This window comes from Myotis daubentonii, chromosome 3 (genome assembly GCF_963259705.1).
Source record: "Myotis daubentonii chromosome 3, mMyoDau2.1, whole genome shotgun sequence".
Lineage (NCBI taxonomy): Eukaryota > Metazoa > Chordata > Mammalia > Chiroptera > Vespertilionidae > Myotis > Myotis daubentonii.
In genome coordinates, this window is record NC_081842.1 from 20099134 (window position 1) to 20121211 (window position 22078).

Here is a 22078-nt window from a genome sequence, read left to right on the forward strand (position 1 = left end):
TGTTCCCCCGTCAGTCGAGCAGAAAATGGTCAAGCATTTCTCCTTTAGATCTGACTCAACCCATATTAAAAATTGGATTCCATTGAAAGCATCAATAAGAAACTTTTCAACATTCCCATTAAAAACAAACCCAACCAAAACCTCCTCCCTAAAACCATCAAGTTTCAGGCATAAAAGCAAAAGCTCCTCAGGCAGATTGGAAAAAAAAAAATGCTGTCTGGGTCCTTTAGGGTCCTTCTTATGGAGCAAAGCAGTTTGTAGCTGGAGAAAATCAAACTCTTTTCACTTTTTAAGAGCAGTAAAATGATGCATTTGTTTCCAGAGCTGGATTCAAAGGCAGAGAGACTATCAGGTAGGTTTCAGCTTTGCCGATTCAGGGAGAGAGGCAGAGAGAGAGAAAGTGGGAGAGAAAGACAGAGAGGATGAGAGAGACACAGAGCACAGCTCCCCTTCTGAACCGCTGTGTTCTTCAATCAGCCAGTGATCCTCGGAGCTGCAGGAAGGAGGGAGGAGCCAGCTCCAAGCAAGAGAGAAGCAGGAACAAAAGGGAGGGGAGTTCAGTGTATGAGCCAAATGATATCCATCTTTTCAGCTTGCCTCATCTGAAACAAGAAGCAGTGTCCTTGCTAAGCCTTCCCCTCTGGTTTTAACATATAAAACTAGCCTGAATACTTGCTCAGGTTTGATGTGAATGACAAATACCATCTTTGAGAAGTCCAAGCTATACCATGAAGGGGCTACTTTTATTCTTATCTAGACCTCTCTGATTCATAATCTATTGGAGGAAGAATATTATCAATGCCATGTTTAAAAGAATAGGAGGTACCAGCTTTGGTTGTATATTTTTTGTTTGGTTGGTTTTTTTTTTAAATACAGAGTGGGGCAAAAGTAGGTTACACTTGTGAGTAGGAAAAACAGTTTATTTTTGTATTATTATTTATTAGTTATTGTATTATTTTCCATACAAACAATTATAAACCTACTTTTGCCCCACCCTATATATGTTATACTTAATAATAAACAAAAATGTCATTACAGTCCTCATTACACTAAACAAGATTTTGCAGAATCTTTGATAGAGCCATACTAGCTTTAGGAATATAACTATTTTCTGACTGTGTCATCAAGTTAAGCGAGCCACCATTTGAATAAATAATATTTCTTGTTGTTAAATTCAGATTACATTATATAAGGCCAGAGTGTTGCCAGGACTGTTGCATAGAATCATTGCATCTCTGAACTGATTTAAACAGTGGTCAGTTTTGCAAGAGGAGATGTTTAGCAAAGAAGTAACTGACAGCAGTAGTTCTGATCCGCCATTTCCCAGGATGCTTTGGGGTGGCTACCCTGCAGCATTCCTTCTCAGCTCAGCCTCAAGACCAGAGGGGTCTGAATGGAAGTGGGGTAAGGGAAAGGAGAAAGTTGATATGATTACGATCTAAATTAATGGAAGTGCTAATAGAGCTCTGAGCATGCCGTTCATTTTAGAGATAATTGAAGCTACATTTTGAACATGAATCTGTTCAAGTGGGAAGTGATTGTATTAGGCATTGCCAGCCATACGTTTCAATAAATACACTAGGCGCTTTGCTATTCTTGACATGGTGTTTGATTTCCCCTTTGCTCTGTAAATGGAACACAATCATTGTGACAGCACAACACTCTAGCTCTCTCTACTGTTAACATAGACCTTACAGTGTGGTTCGAGTAAAGATCTGGGGTAAACTCATCTTAAAATAATGTTGCTTCAGAAAGCACAAAATGATAAACAGACCTTATTTTTTACTATGTTCAGTGTTCTGTGGCATGCTATACTCTCTCTTCTCTCAGATCTTATTCTTTCCTGCCATATGCAAAAATATTATTATTTAATATGGTATTTAACTCTGGATTTTCATTTGGGTTGGACAATCAGTATCACACTGTTAAAAATGAATAGACATTAATAATAGTTGTTGCCGAAACCGGTTTGGCTCAGTGGATAGAGCGTCAGCCTGAGGACTGAGGGGTCCCAGGTTCGATTCCAGTCAAGGGCGTGTACCTGGGTTGCCGGCATATCCCCAGTAGGAGATGTGCAGGAGGCAGCTGATCGATGTTTCTCTCTCATCGATGTTTCTAACTCTCTATCTCTCTCCCTTCCTCTCTGTAAAAAATCAATAAAATATATTTAAAAAAATAATAGTTGTTGCAATTCCATTTGATGTCTAGGGACATTCCCTCTATCATTACCATCATATCTGGGTTTTCTATTAAGTATAAATTTGGAAGAGAGACATCTTACCAGAATGTCACCCTGGTCGCTAGGCTATAACAAAAGAAGCCTACATCCAAAAGTTAGCACACATCCAAAAGTTGGTGGAATTATAGCCAGTAGGGGAGCTAGGAGAAATATCTGAGTTTTACTCCAGACTTTGCAGTTGTTGGCTGTATAACCTTGGACAAAAGTTTTTATACTTTCTCTGAGTGTTTGCTTTCACATCTGTAAAATAAGAGGGCTTGAATGGATTATTTTTAGGCCCTTTCAGGTTCTCAAGGGACAATATAATATTTAAATAGTTTGGGTTAACTTCATCTTAATTTTCTTTTCTGCCTGTTTCACAATAATCAATATTGTCAACCAGCTGGTGTTGCTCAGTGGTTGAGTGTTGACCTATCAACCAGGAGGTCACAGTTTAATTCCAGGTCAGAGCATATGTCAGGGCATATACCCAGGTTGGGTTATGGCCTTGATCCCAAGTGGGGGGGCATGCAGGAGATAGCTGATCAATGATTCTCTCTTATCATTGATGTTTCTTTCTCTCTCTCCCTCTTCCTTCCTCTCTGAAATCAATAAAAATATTTTTTTTAAAAAAATCCATTGTCATCAAATAAAAGATAGAAGCTTGTAAGAGATTATCCAAGCTATCTCTTTCCCTTTATGGCATGAAGGCCCTTATCAATATGAAGATGGCATAAGATTCAAGCAGCCTGAAATGTTGGGCCAACTGAAGGATCAGGGTTGCCCTGGAGGTCTGTGGGAACCTATAGTAGCTTTGTATGAGTGAGAAGTAAAAGTTGTTGTGTAAATGGCTGAGTTTGAGGTTCAATTGTTACTGAATGCTAATCTAGCTCATCCTATTATAGTTAGGTATACTGTTGCCCCCACAGAGGTCAAAAGTGGTAGAGCCAGATTTAAAAATCATAGTCTGGTTCTGCATTCTTAATCGCAACAGACCCAGACTTTCCAATTACCCCTCTTGGCACCTCATGCTTGGGAACATTCCCAGTGGATGTTAATAATGATAAAGTTTTGTTTTTGCTTTCCTTTGTCAAAAAGCATGTTTGGAATATCTTCATTTTTCAAAATTTTAACTTATAAATAACTGTCGACCAAGCTTTATGTATATGTATGTGTGTGTGTGTGTGTGTGTGTATATATATATTTCTTGAAAGTTGTAAGCTCTTCCATTAACCATAATCTCATTTCCTTTTCAATATCCTCATGAGCTAATAATAAAATAATCATTCTAAATGCCTTACAAATAACTTTTAGAAAACCAAGAAGAAAGATGTCTAAGAAGTTCCTTGTGCCTTAAAAATTTTTTTCTTTCTTGTGAGACTCATTCCTCTGTCTCACTTGCAATAAAGTTATATCTATTTAAATAGAAATTATGATTATGCTAGAACAGCTTAGGTGAAGACTTGTTTATTGTTGTCCTATTGCTGCCTTGATTATTTTTTAAATGTTTTTAATGATTTTTAGAGAGAGAGGAAGGGAGATAAAAACATCAATGAGAGAAACACCAATAGGCTGCCTCCTGTATGCCCCCTATTGGGGATCAAGCCTGAAACCAGGCATGTGCCTTGACCCAGAATCAAACCAGCGACCTCTTGGTGCATGGGTAAATGCTCAAACAACTGAGCCACAATGGCCAGGCTGTTTTGATTATTTTAAAACACATACCAAATATAGCATTACAGACTATAAAACAACCCACAGAGAATTACATGGCAATAATTTCATTAGGCTTTTAGTTTATGAACTCCTTGATGGAATTATAACTTTGCAAAGCACTGCAGGCTATTCATTTCTCTAAAAGTCTACATTATATCTGAAAATCCTCAGAACGGGAAATGGCATAAAAAAAGTCTAGTTGAATGTGGCAAAATAGCGTCTGTAGTAAACACAGGACCAATGGAAACATTTAGTCTTATTTTATGAAAATAAAAAGGTATCATAGATAAATTAATCATGAAGATGATAATATTTCTCTTTCTAGAAATATAGTGTTATGTAGCCAAAACATTGTAGAGGACTGGCCCAGTTTAAGACTTTTGCTAACTTAATAATCAGAGCTGAAATGAAAGATCTCATAAATTATCCAATATATATATATATATACAGGTACATTTACTACATAGAAGTAAAATCTAGATTTTATAAACATGTATAATGTATAAATTTATAATATATATGATTGTACATATCTAATATCTATACTATATAAAATACATGCATACTCTGCTTTGATGGTTTTCAAAAGAAGTGACTATCAATTTGGCATCATAGGAGAACCCAATTGCTGTATTTATTTTCTTCTTTTTCAATGTCTCATCAGAAACCTACAATATTTAATACTGTCTGATTACTACGCATATAATTGTGTCCTGTGAATAAGGACACAATTTAATTTGGCTCCAAGTCAAAGAGACTAACTTCATGAATCTAATTTTGAAATCTGCTAAATACATTGTTAATCCAAAGGTCTCTCAAATGGGAAATTTTATGATTTTTTTAAACCTGTTCCCTGGATGAGACAAAAATTTGGAGGTATTTATGTATGTATGTACATCTATATGTACCTATGTATGTTCATATGTTAATGTAGAACAGCTATCAAGAGAAATCAGGCTTGTTATTAATGGTCACTGTGCAATCAATTTTACTCATCTGGTAGTTATGTAAGGTTCATCTAGCCATTAAGAAAGATAATATCTGGAGGAGAATTTTTATAGAGCTGTGTAAAGCTGTTGAATAGATTAAGAATGACTGAACCTATCCTACAGAATAAAAATAGCAACAATACATAGCCATTTTAAATATGATTATATGCTATGAACTTGCATTCATTCATTCAACATCCATTCGAGTGTCTAAAGGTCAGACAATGTGCATTAGGGGTAAAGAACATTATAGTTTCTATCCTTGTGAAACTATGGTCCAGTCATTTTTCATACTGTCTTCTTCCTTAAATTCCTCTCTGAAAAAAACCTTTCATCCTAAGGGATTCAATACAATAAATATTTAATGCTTAGGATGAAAATGTCTTGATGCACAACAAATTGACCAAGCCTTAAATTAGTAATGAGATAATGCAAGGGGACCCCTATACCTTATTTTCACGGGGTCCATTTGAGCTACACGATTTCAAAGAAATTATTTCAATATCTCTGTTATCTTAAGGGTAGAATAATATCTTTTTTTAAAAAAAAATCCAAAATATCTTTGATGGTTTCCTACTCATCTTGATTTGAAGTGCTTTTAGTGCTGCTTCCTTCTGAAGGAGCATCCTTCTGTAAGCCTTGCTTTTCCTCCTGTTGGCTGACAGAGAACAGGGGAGCAACCAACACACAAAACTGCTGTTTGTGCAATTGGCTAAACATGGTGGTGATTCCATAGCATCCTGGGCATTTTACATCCATGAAGTAGGAATCGGGGCTCTGCACCAGGTGCTTCCTCTTCTCTTCTGGAGAGGGACGGAGGAGATCCTTAGCGAGAAGCATATTGCCATAGGGAGGTTGTCACTGCCGGAAAGGCTAGAATAAATTCTTGAGCCAAGTATTATCAATGCAAGTGATGTACAAAGGAATTCTGATCTTAATTTTTAAATTTTTTTCACTAGGGAGCTGAGGGGGTGAAAACTTTTCAGTAACTATGAGACTAGTTCTTCGTTCTGGCCTGGCCTTGATTTCTTTTCATTTGGCATGTCCCATGTTATGCTGATCCTTGATTATAATGTGTCTTCCCTCTCGCTCCTGTCCCATGTCAGTGTGTACTAGGGTATTGCTTCCTTTTAAGTAAAGCCTTTCTTAGTATTTTCAGAAATTTCTGTCTCCACATCTATAAATGGTTAATGATCGCTTTATGTACCCAAACTTTACTAACCATATTCTCAAAGATGGTTGCTCTTTCCAGTCCTTTGCCAAGTGAATGCCACTCATTGCCCTGGGAGTGGCATCTCTTTCTGTGCCCAGTGCTATGGCTTTGCTTTCTAATCTGAGCACTCTCTCCTGTAGGAGCATCATCATCTTGCCTTGAGGTGATACCTGGGGCATGGTAATGGGTAATATGTCTTATCTCATGTCTTTTGGCAGGAGGAGTAATTTCCTTATTAAAGTCCCAGTTTACTTAACTAAATAAAAACAGTGACTTTGAAAGATTTCTTGATTTATTTTAGGAGTTGGCAAACTATGGTCTCTTTTTTGTAAATAGAGTTTTATTGGAACATAGCCATAACCATTTGTTTAAGTCTTTTCACGGTTGCTTTCAAGCTACAGCAATGGAGTTGAACACTGAGTAGTTGTGAGGGAGACTGTGTGACCTACAAAGACAAAAATATTTATTATCTGCCTTTTTACAAAAAATTGTTGATCCTTGATATAACTAAAATAGCATTTCAATTCAAAGTAATCTCCAATTGGTAGAATGTTTGAGTTATTTGTGAGATTTAGACATATCTACATTTTATGTAATAATATTATATTATACTAGAGGTCCGGTGCACAAAAATTTATGCACTTTAGGGAGTGTCCCTTATTATTGTTGTAATAATAACAACAATGCTAATAACAACTGTGCCCTCTCGCAGTCTGGGACCCCTCGCGGGTGACCACTTGCTGGCTTAGGCCCGCTCCCCGGGGGATCAGGCCTAAGCTGGCAATCAGATATCCCTCTGGCAGCCCGGAAGCCCTCAGGGGATGTCCACTTGCCAGCGGGGAGCAGGCCTAAGCTGCAGTCGGACATCCTTAGTGCTGTTGAGGAGGTGGGAGAGGCTCCCGCCACCACCGCTGTACTGGCAGCCATTAGTCTGGCTTGTGGCTGAGCAGAGCTCTCCCTGTGGGAGCACACTGACCACTGGGGGGCAGCTCCTGTATTAAGTGTCTGCCCCCTGGTGGTCAGTGTGTGTCATAGTGACCAGTCATTCCCAGTAGTTCTGCTGTTAGGGTCAATTTGCATATTTCCCTTTTATTATATAGGATAGAGGCCTGGTGCATGGGTTGGGGCCAGCTGGTTTGCCCTGAAGGGTGTCCCGGATCAGGGTGGGGGTCCTGCTGGGGTGCCTGGCCAGCCTGGGTGAGGGGCCGAGGGCTGTTTTCAGGCTGGCCACACCCCCTTCAGGATGGGGGTCCCCACTGGGGTGCCTGGCCAGCCTGGGTGAGGTGCTGATGGCTGTTTGCAGGCTGGCCAAGCCCCCTGGTGACCCAAGCTCCCAGCCTGTCCTTTTATTCTTTTTTTTTTTTTTCAGCAGGTATCTGGGATTTATTTATCTTCTCTAATTGAAACTTTATAGCCTTGAGTGGAGCTGAGGACTGGCCAGGGCAGGTGGGAAGCTTGGCTTCCTCCATCACCGGGGGCAACCCAAGCCTCCTGCTCACTCCAGCTTCGTGGCCCCCGCCATCTTTGTGATGGAGTGACGGAGTGATGGTTAATTTGCATATTACTCTTTTATTAGATGGGATATGTTATAATTAATAATAACAACAATGCTAAAAATGGCTATCATTTATTTAGTTCTTATAATGCACTGGACATTTTTCTAAGTTATTTACATGTACTAACTAATTTAATCACACAATACTATGATGAGGGTATTAGTTTTAGCCCCATTTTTCAGATGAAGGAACTGAGGCATGGAAAGTAAATTACCCACCTAAAGTTACACTGCTGGTTAGTGGGTTATCCAGAGACAGAACCCTGGATTATGGAAGCGTGATTGTATGTACTTTATTTTTCTGCCCTGTTCTCTAGATTTCTTGACGTAGCAAACATCCTGTGCATCAATAAATCAGAGGGATTGCTGAGGAAGAGAACTTCCTGAGGCAATACAAATTTCTGAGGCCCTAACTCTAATAAAATAATAGAATGATGTAGGTGGCCACCTGTTTTTTCTTTTCATTTAGTATTACTGAGCTCCAAGGATCTTAAAGAAATTATCTCAGTAGCTCTTATTTCCCTAAGGGAAGTGAAATTGTATCCAAAATCTAACAGCTGAGAAGTTAGTGCATGCAGACAGAATCGATTGTTCAAGATGATACTGTAATTCAGTGACTGAGATGGCAATTAAATCAACTTCTTCCTTTTCCTCATTTATTGTCTGCTCACAAGGGCAGAGTTGTCTCTGGGCTTTGTATAGAGAACTACCCCAGGGTTTTTAGGTGTATTTAAAATGAAAAGGTTATTTATAGACTTTTAAAATCTTGAATAAAAGAGAGATACAGTAAGGGATTAGAAATAATAGTCCTGTAAAGGTGAAAAGTGATATTGATTCTCTGGTCACTGTGGTGGAGAAAACGAAATCTGACAACATGAATGTGATTTCTAGCTCTCACTGGACTTGCTATGAATCCTTCAACAAGACACTTAATCTTGTGTATGGCACAGTATTTCTATCTTTATAGACAGGATAATAATACCTATCCTGAAGAACTTTAAAAGCTCAGATGAAAAGCATGTTAAGAGCTTAGAATAATTAATGATGAGTTTATGGTGTACGTAAGTCCATAACTGGCAATTTCTTTCAAAGGGAAATACTACACCATCACCAGTTCTGTGTTCGCTGATAGATGACAGTAAAGAGGAAGCTATTGTGGTGAGGCATTTATCTCTTCCTTTCCTTCCATGTACAGTGCATATCAGAACCCCCAAAGTCACTGTATATATTATGCCATTTCCCAGTTAATGCTCAAATTAATAAAAAGTGCAATGAAAAGAGGGGACAGAAGGGAGTGGGGAGAGAGAGATAGTAGACCTGAGGTAACTGGGCTGATATATTCTGTTATTGGTGGTGGTAGGCATTGGGGTTAGAGGGTATATGCCCAGCCTAGAAAGGTAAGGGGTAAGAGACAAATTGATAGATACAGATTCCATATTTTAAAATTGATTTGTCCCAGAGAGAATTTGACATAAAAGCCCTTAAGTCAGACTTATAAATGGGTTAAATATAATGGTAAAGGAATGGAAAACAAACAAAACTACAAATGAAAACTGTGCTCTCACTGTGCAGAAGTAATGACTAATCACAGTTTCATATGTTTACACAAATAGAATTTATTTACATATGTAATATACTTATATCTTATTTTTTTATGGATCAACTCATCTTGGAGATCATATCAGCACTTCATTCCTATTATATAGCTGTTGTATATTTGACTGTATGGATAAATGATAATTTAATTAGTTCCTTATTGAAGATCAGGTAAAATTTTCACCCTATAGTTTTTTTCTAAAAAAGAATGTGAGTGAACATCCTTATACATATATCAAGGTATCTTTTTGTAAGATAAATTCTCAACATTAGAATTGTTGGGCCAATCTTGCTTTTAGAGTTTGACAAATCTGACTATGTAGTTACCAAAATGTTGTTCTAGGAACAGTAACATAAACCTAAATATATTATATATTTACTAGAGGCCCAGTGCATGAAAATTGTGCACAGATGGGGTCCTTAGACCTGGCCAGCGATTGGGGCCTATTGGAGCTGTCTTGCCCAGTCCTGATCAGGGCCAGGCTGGCCGGAGCCTGCCAGCTGCTGGCTGCTGGCTGCTGGCCGGGGCCTGCTGGACAGGGCCTGCCGGGTGGGGGGAGGGACCAGGGGAGGTTGGCTGGCCATGGAAGGTTGGCTGTGGAAGTGCACTGACCACCAGGGGTCGCTCCTGCATTGAGTGTCTGCCCCTTGGTGGTCAGTGTGCACTATAGCGACTGGTCAACCAGTTGTTCCAGTCATTTGGTCGTTTAGGCTTTTATATATATAGATAAGTGCCTGTTGTATATGAAGGAAATAAGAACTTTAAAAGTGGATATGTGACACTATTTATTATAGTATTAGCTGTGTGGGTGGTGAGTTGGAGGTAATCTGGATGGTCATAACTGGAAGAGAGAATACATAAAATGTGGTGGATACACATAGCAATGAAAAGTACTGGTCAGTTGTACACAGAGCAATATAGATGGATCTTAGAAACTTTGGTGCTTAAAAAGCCCCACAAGTAACTGAAGGAAGGTGTATGATACAATACTATATACATGTGTTAGAAATAAATTGATGCAACAAATAAATGCAACATCGACTCACATTTTGTAAAGACATAAACTACAAACAAGAAGTATAAACATTAAACCCAATAGATTGTATCCCTAAGGGATAAGAAAAAGTGGAATGAATTATAGAAATAGAAGGAAAAAGAAGTGAAATTGCCTATTTTATCTGGATTTTAAAACATATTTGCATAGAGCTGAGCTAATCACTCTCTAATAATTCATACAATTTTCCCATATTTTGACTATTTCTCTCCTAGGTTTCATTTTGAATATTTGTGTTTTAGCAATTTTTTTTTCTTGATTAGGTGGGAGTGGGTATCTATTTTATTGGAAACACTAGCTTTTGGATTTATTTATCAATGCACTGCTTTTCTTCTTTTTAACCCATTAAATTAAATCAATTTTTTTTCTTTTTTAACTTCTTGGGTTGCATTATTATTTATTTATTTTGGTTCTTGTTTAGTAATATGAATGCTTGAGGATATATATATATATATATATATATATATATATATATACACACTAGGGGCCCGGTGCACGAAATTTGTGCACTGGGTGTGTGTGTGGGGGGAGTGTCCCTCAGCCCAGCCTGCCCCCTCTCACATACTGGGAGCCCTCAGGCGTTGACCCCCATCACCCTCCAATCGCAGGATCGGCCCCTTGCCCAGGCCTGACTCCTCTGGCTAAGGCGTCCGGCTCGGGCAGCGGGGACCCGCAGCGGCAGCGGCCCCGCGATCGTGGGCTTCACTTTAGGCCCAGGCAAGGGACCCCTAGCTCCTGGGACTGCCAGCTTCGACCGTGCCCAGCTCCCATTGCTGGCTCCACCCCTACTTCCTGCTATCACTGGCCAGGGCGGAAAAGGTACCTGATTCTTTGATCATGGCTGGGGGGCAGGGCAAAGGCGGCCCCAGGGCCGCCTTTGCCCTGCCCCCCAGCTCTTAGCTCCCCCCTGGGTTTCCGATCACTGTCAGTGGCAGGGGGCTTCTTCCTGCTTTCCCTTTCGCCTCCCTGCATTGTGCCTACGTATGCAAATTAACCGCCATCTTGTTGGCAGTTAACTGCCAATCTTAGTTGGCAGTTAATTTGCATATAGCCCTGATTAGCCAATGAAAAGGGTAGCTCGTACGCCAATTACCATTTTTCTCTTTTATTAGTGTTGATTATATGTAATATAGTTATTATTATTTTTTAAAATCTATACTCTGTTTTAGCTAAAACCAATAGGTTCCGATGTGAATGGGAACAGAAAGTTTGGCCAGAAGTTGTGGACCAAGTTGCTATTTTCCGAAGTGGTTCAAACTAACGCCCCAAACCAGTAGTGGTTAGGAGTGCTTCACCGACAAGAGCCAATAAAGAAAATTATAGATTGACTGTAGCTTAAATCCTTGTTGTCTGTTTGTGATTAGTTGTCCTTAAGTATCCATTTACTAACCTGGAGGCATTTACAAGCTTAGATACTGGTTTGCTTTTGTAGACCACCTCCTTCTAATAGCCTCCTTGTTTAATTAATTTAACAACAGAGATATGGGTTTGCTCTTGTCATTCTACTGTCTTCAGTACAAAACTCACTGTATTAGCTTCATTAAATATGGAGTCTTGTTCCCTTTTTTATTTCTTTTTTGGAGGAGGGTGGTTTTTCATTCTGTTTTGTAGAGGAGAATTGAGTAGAAATATCTTTTCACCACTATATTGTTTTTTTTACCACTGCTTTTGGTTGGAAATCCCCCTAGTAAATATTGTAAAATGCAATCTGAAGATAATAATGATAATGAAGCTTAAGTTAAATATTTGGAACTCAAGAATTTATTTGCCTCAAGTTAAAGCAAAGAGCCTATGTTATATTCATATTCTATAGTAAAAATTCTTTGAAATACTTTACAGGACTCCCCCAATTTTCTCTTTATACTAGAATGGTATTATCTTGAATATTCTTAGATTCTTGGAATCTTCTTAGAGGATTATTAGAATGAAGCCTGAAATATTTTTTATAGAATTTGATTGTATTAGGACTTAGCCTATTAAAAAACAAGCATTTGTATTTTATATCTATACATATATATAAAAGCCTAATAGGCAAAATGTCCCCTCAGGAGTTTGACCGACCAGGAGTTCGATCGCTCACTATGACATGTGCTGATCACCAGGGAATGGCGCAGAACAAAGGAAGGCCCTGGGTAGCAGCTGGCAGCTGCTAGGGACCCTTCCCATGTATGAATTTTGTGCACTGGGCCTCTAATATATTTATAATATAATACTAATATCAATATAGTCAGGTTTTCTTAAATAAATCCAATGAATAGTATCAATTTTTAATGAACTAATTAATATTAAGCATAAACATGGATTTGAATATTGGTAATGGATAAACAGTTCTATATATCAGCAGTTGCCAACCTTTCGGACCTCACGGACCACTGGTTGGTGACCACTGCTATATATAATGATTGTAAAAGAGCAAAGGAAAACCTGTGTGATAATTTTCTCAGAACCACCTGGTAGGAAACTTCAGATTGTATTGAGTCATCTGTAGAGTAGACACTCAATAAATATTTGTTATATTGAGTTGAAGTGAGCTCTCTTTGTAAACAAACAAAAATGGTGAAAAGATGAAGATAGCATCATGGCATCCTGTCTTATTAGGTCAGATTCTCAACTTCTCTGAAAAGAATTTTGAGTGTCCTGAGCATGGTTTGAAGTTGAGGCTGAGAGAGGTCTTTAAAACATTCTAAACGAGGGGATTTTAAAGAAACTAGATATGGGAAGTTTGAGAAAAAAAGTTTTTAGGGTTTTGATTATAAAAGTAATAATAGCTTATATTTATTGAATGGATATTATGTGCTAGAGTCTCTTCAAGGTGCTTTCCTTAGCATTTATGGAGTTTTCGTGTGGAAGTGGGATTAGATTTATTCTTTGCTTCTCTATATGGAGAAATATGTCTAAACAGTGGAGATCAGAAAAATTTAAAGTGAATATATGAATTTTAAAAAGAACCTACCAGAACTCTTTGAAATTTAACTGAAGATCTCCTGAAGTAGTAAGATTCCCTATCATGGAAAGTGTTCAAAGAGCACCTGGGTTCCCACTGGCCTGGGACAATTCAGAGATAATTCATAATTTCAACTGAAGGTCAGACTGAGTGACATAGAAAGCTTCTTCCAGTTCTGAATATCTGTGATGCTAAAATCCATTTCTTGGATCTCATTAAAGAAAGTAATACATCTTTAGAAATAAAAACATAGGCTTTTGATATTGAGATGTTGAAGTTATCAGTAGATTTAAACTTACTCAACAAGATTTTTGAACACATGTTAAAGTAATAAAATTGCAAGCTAGTTAGAATTTTATTAATAAAAGCAGTAAAACACACTTGTCTCTCTTAAACATATCTCCAGAAGAGAATTTTCCTCTACTATTTAAACAGCGCATAACAAACATAGAACTCCCATCATTTTACTGAAAAAGACAACAAGCACATTATGAGACTATAAAGTGGGGTTTTTTATAGTTCCACTTTTCCACAATTAGGTACATGCAATATATAAACCTTTTAGCTCTTTAGGTTATCTCTCTCCTCCTTACCTTACTCTCTCTGTTTTTCCTGTCTCTGTCTTTTCGTCTCCTTTTGCTTCTAATGTAGTTTATCCAAAAACAAAATTTCTTTTTGGAAACTTGTGGAAACATGAGTGGCGTAGGGGCAAGATATAACTATAACTTCTTCTTTTCTCAAAGGGTTACAGAAATGGTCTATTTTATTACACTCCAGCGCCATTAAATAATGATACATCTTAGCATTTTTCTCTACATAGCTCTTAATTATTTTTAATTTGTAAAGTGATTCACAATATAATAAGTAATTTCACCTACATTGTGATCTTATTATATACGATCTTACTATAGTTTAGTTGATTTAACCAATAGTTAGCAGTATTCCCTATCATTTGCCATTTGCCAATGACAATAGATAGTTAACATTTGCAATAGCTACATTTTAAAATCTTCAGTATGTACAATATAATAATTTTCTATGGCATGAAATTTCTCCAAAGAGCTTTTTTATTCTATTCAGAAACTATTTCTTTTTTGGAAAGTTTATAAGCCTCTCTATTTTAATCACCATCACAAGCATTTGACTCTCTTGAGAAGTCAAAGGACATTTTCATGATTACAAGTAGATAACAAAACTCTTGTATAGTTTGAGATGCTGGGTGTTCAGCTGGATTTACTCACTGGCTAAATGTCTTATTCCTACATAAAAGGCTTGTCATGTACAAATTGGGCGAAACTATTGATAAATTAGTATATGGCATTAACCTTCTGGATTGCTTAGAAATACTAGACATGATTAATGTTGTGTTGGAAATGACAAGTCCCAGCTCTATGTCAAAGAAAAACTGACTTTCTGTTGCTGGAAATTTTAGGTTTGGAGTGTTTATTTGAAGTTGATGTTGACAGAACCATGTTATTTTATGGGGCTTTAGAGATATTGATAATATGGAAACTATTCCTTGTGGAATTAGCAGAATAAATAACTCATTTTGGTCTTAACTCTGTAGTCCTGAGCCTATGCCTTTGATGGCCCCAATAGGAGCTGGGCTGTGAGTAATTTTTGAAGGAGACTCTGGAGGTTTGCCTGTGCTTTGGAGATATGTCTTGAGTGCTTTAGAATCTAGTGAAGTGCTTCTCTGAAGCTTTTAAGAGTCCTGGTATAGTGAACTTTTTTTGCCAACTGAGATTGTATTTAAGAATAATCAGAGATAGCATATTGAGGACATAGAAGGTTTTGTGGTAAAAATGTCAAATAACATGTCTTTCTGCAAAGAGTTAGATTGATTGCCTAGGCACTGAGCCTTTATGAACCAGGTAAATAGATAAATCAGTTTCCATCACTTAAACCTGAGTTTGACACCAACCCCTAGATATGCATGCGCAATTTGCATGTAAGCATAAAAGTCATAGAATTGTAACTCATCCTTCTTTTCTACCCACTTCAGAGTTAGTGTGTGTGTGTGTGTGTGTTTTTAAGTCTAGAGAGTAACCCAGATGATGGATATAGACTTTTAAGTTTTACTTACTGTCCAAGAACTAAATGTATTGTAATATTTTCAAGCTAGTTTTTATAAAGACTCTAGAGACTTAGAATTTTCATACCTCATTTTCTCCACTTTCATGCAAATGAGGAATCCAGAGTTGTGATGGGTGACTCAAAGTTAAAATTAAATGTAGTCTGGTGTAATCCTCATCAACAGACGTTCGCTGCCACCAATCTAATATCAACTAGAATCCCAAATCTGGGGTTCAGAAAGAGGAGAAACTTTATTCAAGAGAACAGTTTGCAAACTGGGGAAACAGCCTCCTCTGGAAACCGAAAGTATGTTCCTCGAAGACAAAGGGGAGGCTGCTTTTGTAACAAACGTTCCCATCCTGGTTCTTAATTGCTTCACTTTCATGCAAATGAGGAATCCAAATTTGCACAACCTGATTGGTTCATATAGCATCATATTATCTTTGAGCATTCCAATTGGTCATAATGGAGCTGCTCTGATTGGTCAGCAAATGAGAACATAGCTGCATAGTTCAGAGTGGTCTGAGCAGGTCTCAGTTTATTGGTTGAAAGATGATACCAGGAACTTCTTTATAAGGGTTGACAGCAGGAGCACAGTGAAGGAGGCTGAAGGTTCGTCTGCAGCTTTTTCCTGAAATGCAGCATATGTGAGGGTCCTCTGCAATGGCTGCTAGATTCTAGTAATGCATTTGTTCTTAGTTAACCATGAGGAATCCTTCTTGGCAGATACATTCCTTCTTGAGGTCCACTATAATTATCCTAGACTTAGGTGTCAGTTCATATCATCCTATCCTATATAATCCTATATAATAAAGAGCTAATATGCAAATGGTCATCATGCCCTCATGCCATCATGCTGTAGTGGCTCAGACACTCAACAGTGGGGAGAGAGGAATGGGGATGAGACAGGCACAAATGAGCTCACAAGAGAGGAATGGGGCCAGCCAGACACAAATGAGCTCGTGAGAGAGGAATGGGGACCAGCCAGGCCGTGGCCTGGGAGAGGGACAAGCCGCCTGCCTCGTGGTCCTGGGTGCCAGTGGCTGTGCCTGCGCCTGCGGCCCAGGAGAGGGACAAGCCACCCGCCCCACGGCCCCCTGCGGCTGCAGCCAGCCCAGGCGAAGCTGGCTCGGGTCCTGGGTGCCTGTGGCCAGCTAGAGGAAGGGAAGCCCGGGTCCCGGGTGCCTGCAACTGGCTGGAGGAGGGAATCCTGGGTCCCAGGTGTGGAGCAAAGCAGAGGCAGTTAGGGGCAATCAGGCCAGCACGGGAACAGTTAGGGGCAATGAGGCAGGCAGGCAGAGGTGGTTAGGGGCGATCAGGCAGGCAGAGGTGGTTAGGGGAAAGCAGGCAGGCAGGCGAGTGGTTAGGAGCCAGTGGTCCCGGATTGTGAGAGGCAGTTGGACATCCCCAGAGGGGTCCCGGGTTGGAGAGGGTGCAGGCTGGGCTGAGGGACTCCCCTGCCCCTGCATGAATTTCATGCACTGGGCCTCTAGTCCTATCTAATAATAGAGAAACATGGTAATTAACCGTAACTTTGCTACCCTTCCCATTGGTTAATCAGCAAGATATGCAAATTAACTGCCAACCAAGATGGCGGCCGGCAGCCAGGCAGCTGAAGCGAACATGAGGCTTGCTTACTCCAGTGACGGAGGAAGCCAAGGTTCCCCACCTGTCGCAGCCCAGCTCTGAGCTCCAGATGCAACAATGTTGCAATTATAGAAGCTAAACAAACCCAGACACCTGCTTTTAGCCGTCCGCGGGCTCAGAGCTTAGAGCGCCAGTGATGGCAACAGAGTTTCAATTATAGAAACTAAACAAACCCAGATACCTGCTTTCAGCCAGCCACAGCCTCAGAGCTGGAGCCGGCTCTCAGCTCCAGTGAAAGCTATAGAAGGTAAATAAGTCCCAGAATAAAAAAAAAGAAAAGAAAAGAGGCTGGGAGCTTCAGTCGCCCACCAGCCCGAAAACGGCCCTCAGCCCCTCACCCAGGCTGGTCAGGCAACCCAGTGGGGACCCCCACCCTGAAGGGGGTGTGACCAGCTGCAAACAGCCATCAGCCCATCATCCAGGCTGGCCAGGCACCCAAGTGGGACCGCCACCCTGATCCGGATCACCCTTCAGGGCAAACCAGCCGGCCCCCACCCGTGCACCAGGCCTCTATCCTATATAGTAAAAGGGTAATATGCAAACTGATCCTAACAGCAGAAAGACTGGGAATGACTCGTCACTATGACACACACTGACCACTAGGGGGCAGACGCTCAATGCAGGAGCTGCCCTCTGGTGGTCAGTTGCTCTCACAGCGGGGAGCTCTGCTCAGCCACAAGCCAGGCTGATGGCTGCCAGTACAGCGGTGGTGGTGGGAGCCTCTCCTGCCTCCTCAGCAGCGCTAAGGATGTCTGACTGCAGTTTAGGTCTGCTCCTCGCTGGCAAATGGGCATCCCCTGAGGGCTGCCGGGCTGCCAGAGGGATGTCTGATTGCCAGCTTAGGTCCAATCCCCCAAGGAGCGGGCCTAAGCCAGCAAGGGGTCACCCCCGAGGGGTCCCAGACTGCGAGAGGGCACAGGCCAGGCTGAGGGACCCCCTACCCCCGAGTGCACAAATTTTTGTGTACCAGGCCTCTAGTTGTAAATAAAAGTCTAAAACACAATGAATTTTAAGAGTAGACCATATTATTGCACACATAGGATCCCTGTAATAGTTCCATGAATTAAAAAGAACCCATTTTATTTTTCCTTGGAAGAGCTTCAATTCTCAATATGCTGTTTAAAAGAACTACAGAGCTTCAAAGGACCTTTCAGATCATTAGTCAGTGCCTTATTTTGGACAGGTGGAAACTGATGCTTAGAGAGAATAGGTGAGTCACCTAAGTTTGGAAGCCAGCTAATGACAGAGCTGGCCCTGATTCCAAGTCTATCAAGCCTCATACTGGTAAAGTCTGTCTTCTCTCCTCTCCCATTTATTACTAAATATGAAATTCCTCAGTGCTCTCTCTTCCTTTAGTCCAGGTTCTTAATGTGTGGTTAAGCACAGTCTATCTGGGTTCAAATCCTAACCTCACCTCTTGCTAGTCTGTGGAACTAGACAATTTATTTAATTTCTATGTGCCTCAGTTTCCTCAACATAAAGGAAGAATAACAAAGAACCTACCTCTTAGAGTTGACTGAGGACTGATTAATTAATAATTGTAAAATTCTTGTAACAGTGCCTGGCACATGATAAATGTCATGTGTGTGTTTGTTTCAAAAAAAAAAAGCAAGAAAAATTAGTGTAGAATATTTGTTGTGAACCAAGAGGCCATTCAAGGCCTTATTGGTATGAGGGAGGTCATTTGCATCAGGTGAGCCTCACTTGTGCCTTGAAGAGGGAGACACACGCGACACTGTAACTCCTTTAAGAAGACTGCCAAATGCTTGACTATGTGCCATGGCATATTCATTTTTATATCCCCACTTCCAAGCACAGTGTCTTGCCCATGGTAATTGCATAATAAATATGTGTTGAATAAATGAACTAATGACGGGGTATTTATTCAACCATTCATTGGTTGAATTATTCTATATAGAAAATGAGATCTCATATGACATTTTCCAAGAGGAAATAAGTAGTTTGGGGATGGTGATTTGAACCAAAGTATCTCTAGATGGAGGCAGAAGATATGTTGGGCTACACGTCTTACCTGATTCAGATCTAACTGGAAAATCAGGTGAATTTGGGCCTGCAGAAGGATCTATCAGAGATGCTAGGAAGGGCAGAAGTAGGGAAATGAAGTTGGGACTGACACTCGGAGTGGAGGAAAAAATTAGACTTAGAGCCCCAGAAAGTAATTTCTGAAACAGTTTCCATTAGCCTAGCAGAAGAATAGGAAAATTTCATAATCTCAAAAATGCTTCCAGCCCTAACCGGTTTGGCTCAGTGGATAGAGCATCAGCTTGCGGACTGAAGGGTCCCAGGTTCGATTCCGGTCAAGGGCATGTACCTTGGTTGCGGACACATACCCAGTAGGGCATATGCAAGAGGCAGCTGATTGATGTTTCTCTCTCATCGATGTTTCTAACTCTCTATTCCTCTCCTGTCCTCTCTGTAAAAAATCAATAAAATATATTTTTAAAAATAATGCTTCCAAAGAAATTAAAGCATGTACCAGTAGAGCTTCTGGAGATTACTTTACAAAAAGATACAATGAATGAAAGAGGTGTTATGAGAACGTCTGAAGATTTGATGCCCTTGTAATGTGCCCATATTTTGATACTTATGGTAATTTTGTATGTTTGCTTAAAACAAACTACAGAAAAGCTAGTCAAATAAATGTCAGGTGTGCTTATTTTGAAATTCAATAGAATACAGTTAGCCTGGGTAAATGGCATCAGATTTTCTCTCAAACCTTCCTCCTTTCCTTGGTGAGTATCAGTAATATCCATTGAGCATCTCAACCAGAGCCAGCAGTCTACCACAATTGGACTACCACAATGAATTAGCTGGGCACACAATAGAGTGTACAGTTATCTTATTATAAAGATACTAGAGGCCCAATGTATGAAATTCGTGCAAGAGTAGGCCTTTCTTCCCTCAGCAGCCAGCACTGGCTTCCCTCTGGCACCCGGGACCCAGGCTTCCCTCACAGCCCCGGCTTTATCCAGAAGGTTGTACGGAAGGATATCCAGAGGGATGTCTGGTATAATTAGCATATTATACTTTTATTATTATAGATACACCTGAAACTTATATAACATTAACCAATGTCACCCCAATAAACTTAATAAAATTATGAAAAATTTAAATAAGAATTTGTTTAAAAAAATAATGTTGTCTGGGTCATAGTCTGGTCCAACTAAACCAGAATTTTCTTATTCTAAGCTTCCCAGGCAATTCTAATGTGCAGCTATGCTTGGTAACCAATAGCTTCAAGTGCTTTTCAAACTTTGTCATGCATCAGGGTGACCTGGAGGGCTTATTAAACATGAATTGTTGACTCCTATATTCAGAGTTTCTGATTCAAAAGGTCTGGAGTGAGGCCAGAGAATTACTATATTTCTAAAAATTCTCAGGACATGCTGATGCTTTTGTTCCAGGTACCCTGCTTAAAGAACCCTGGCTTACCCTCTTTCCTTACTCCATTCCCTCCTTTCTGATTACTCACAGAGTCTCCTGAATCTTAGCTTCTGAATATCTTCACATCCAACTTTCCTCTCCATTCACTTGTCTCTGCACTAATTTTCCCTTCTTGAAATATGTTTCTTTCTGTGTTCTTGCTTCCAGTCTCACCCACTCCAATCCATTTCCACAAAGCTTCCAGAGTAATCTTTCAAAAAATGTGTATATTAACACCATGATTACAAGTTTGCATTATTAATTTGAAGTGTGAAAACTAATGACTCTCTTAATAGTCAACTGTATTTCTACAACTTATTCTATATTCTACCAACTTTCATGATTATTTCTTGACCCCCAAGAAAATCTTAGTACCACTTTTCCATTTGTACAGCATTGAGTGGCATTCACTATATTTTACCGTGATCATTTAGACAGAGGTCTTTCATTCTTCATCATGCACTATAGGAGGAGGGGTGTTATTGTATCTTATTCATCATTGTATACCAAGGATTTAGAACAGCACTTGGAGAAAGAAAAGGTCTGATCAATTATCTGCTGATTTAGTGGGTTGCATTTGTTAGCTAATTTACTCTCAGTTCCTCTGGCACCTTTTGAACAATTCTTTAGTGAGGCTTTGAGTAAATAGAAATTTATACTTCAGCATTACTGATGTAATTATCACTGTGTCGATGTTTTCTGATACAAACTACCTTCTGAAATAAATTGAGACCTTTTGAAATCTTAACCATTAAAAAATGTCAACATTTTTTTTCCAGAGGAGAATATGTAAGTCATTATATAAACATAATTTGAATTATTTAGGTTTTGATTTTCTTCATTGTAGAGATACTTTTTAATATCCATTATAGAGTAAATTGTGATCTTTTAATAATGGATGTGTTTTTGAGATTAGACATACCATTCAAAAAATTATCCTGTAATTCTAATGGCAAAATAATATTTAGTTTATATACATTGTGAGAAATTGACACATTCTCAAATTGACATTGGAAGGAAAATGATGTATATTTTTGAGAAATCAAAATTCTAAATAAATGGTTGTTGTGAGCTGACTAAAATTAATCACTATTATATATACTCTAAATCTTTGCATACAAATTTAGTTTGGATTTAAGATATAACTTAAATTTATAAAGGCCAATGTTACCTTTATATAAACATGATATAAACTGGGCTTAAAACAGAAGTTACCTGTTTCTCTATATGATGGATATTTGTGGGTTTTCCTTTAGGGAGGGGTAGGGGGATAGCTCTTCTACTGTGTGCAGCAATGACGCTTCTGACATAATCTCAATTTGCCATGTTTCCAGGAAGATTCCACTTTGTCTTTTCAGCGGTAACCATCTTGTATGCTACACTGGTCAAATTCCTATATAATAAAAGGCTAATATGCAAATTGTCCCCTCGACTGGGAGTTCAACCAGGAGTTTGACCAGGGGGTGGGGCCAGCCGGCCAACTGCTCAAGGCCCCTCCTCCTGGCCCACCAACTGCCCATGACCCCTACCCACACTGGCCCCACCCCTGATAGGCCCCTCACCCTGTTTGGGGATGGGGTTGTCCTGCCAATCGCCTGCAGCCCCTCCCCTGGCCAGCTGCAGCC

General features: G+C 39.5%; 1 pseudogene; it reads right to left on the minus strand.

The window, feature by feature from the left end:
- Positions 1–5493: 5493 nt before the first annotated feature.
- LOC132229214 (small ribosomal subunit protein eS27-like) lies at positions 5494–5763 on the minus strand (annotated as a pseudogene).
- Positions 5764–22078: the final 16315 nt, after the last annotated feature.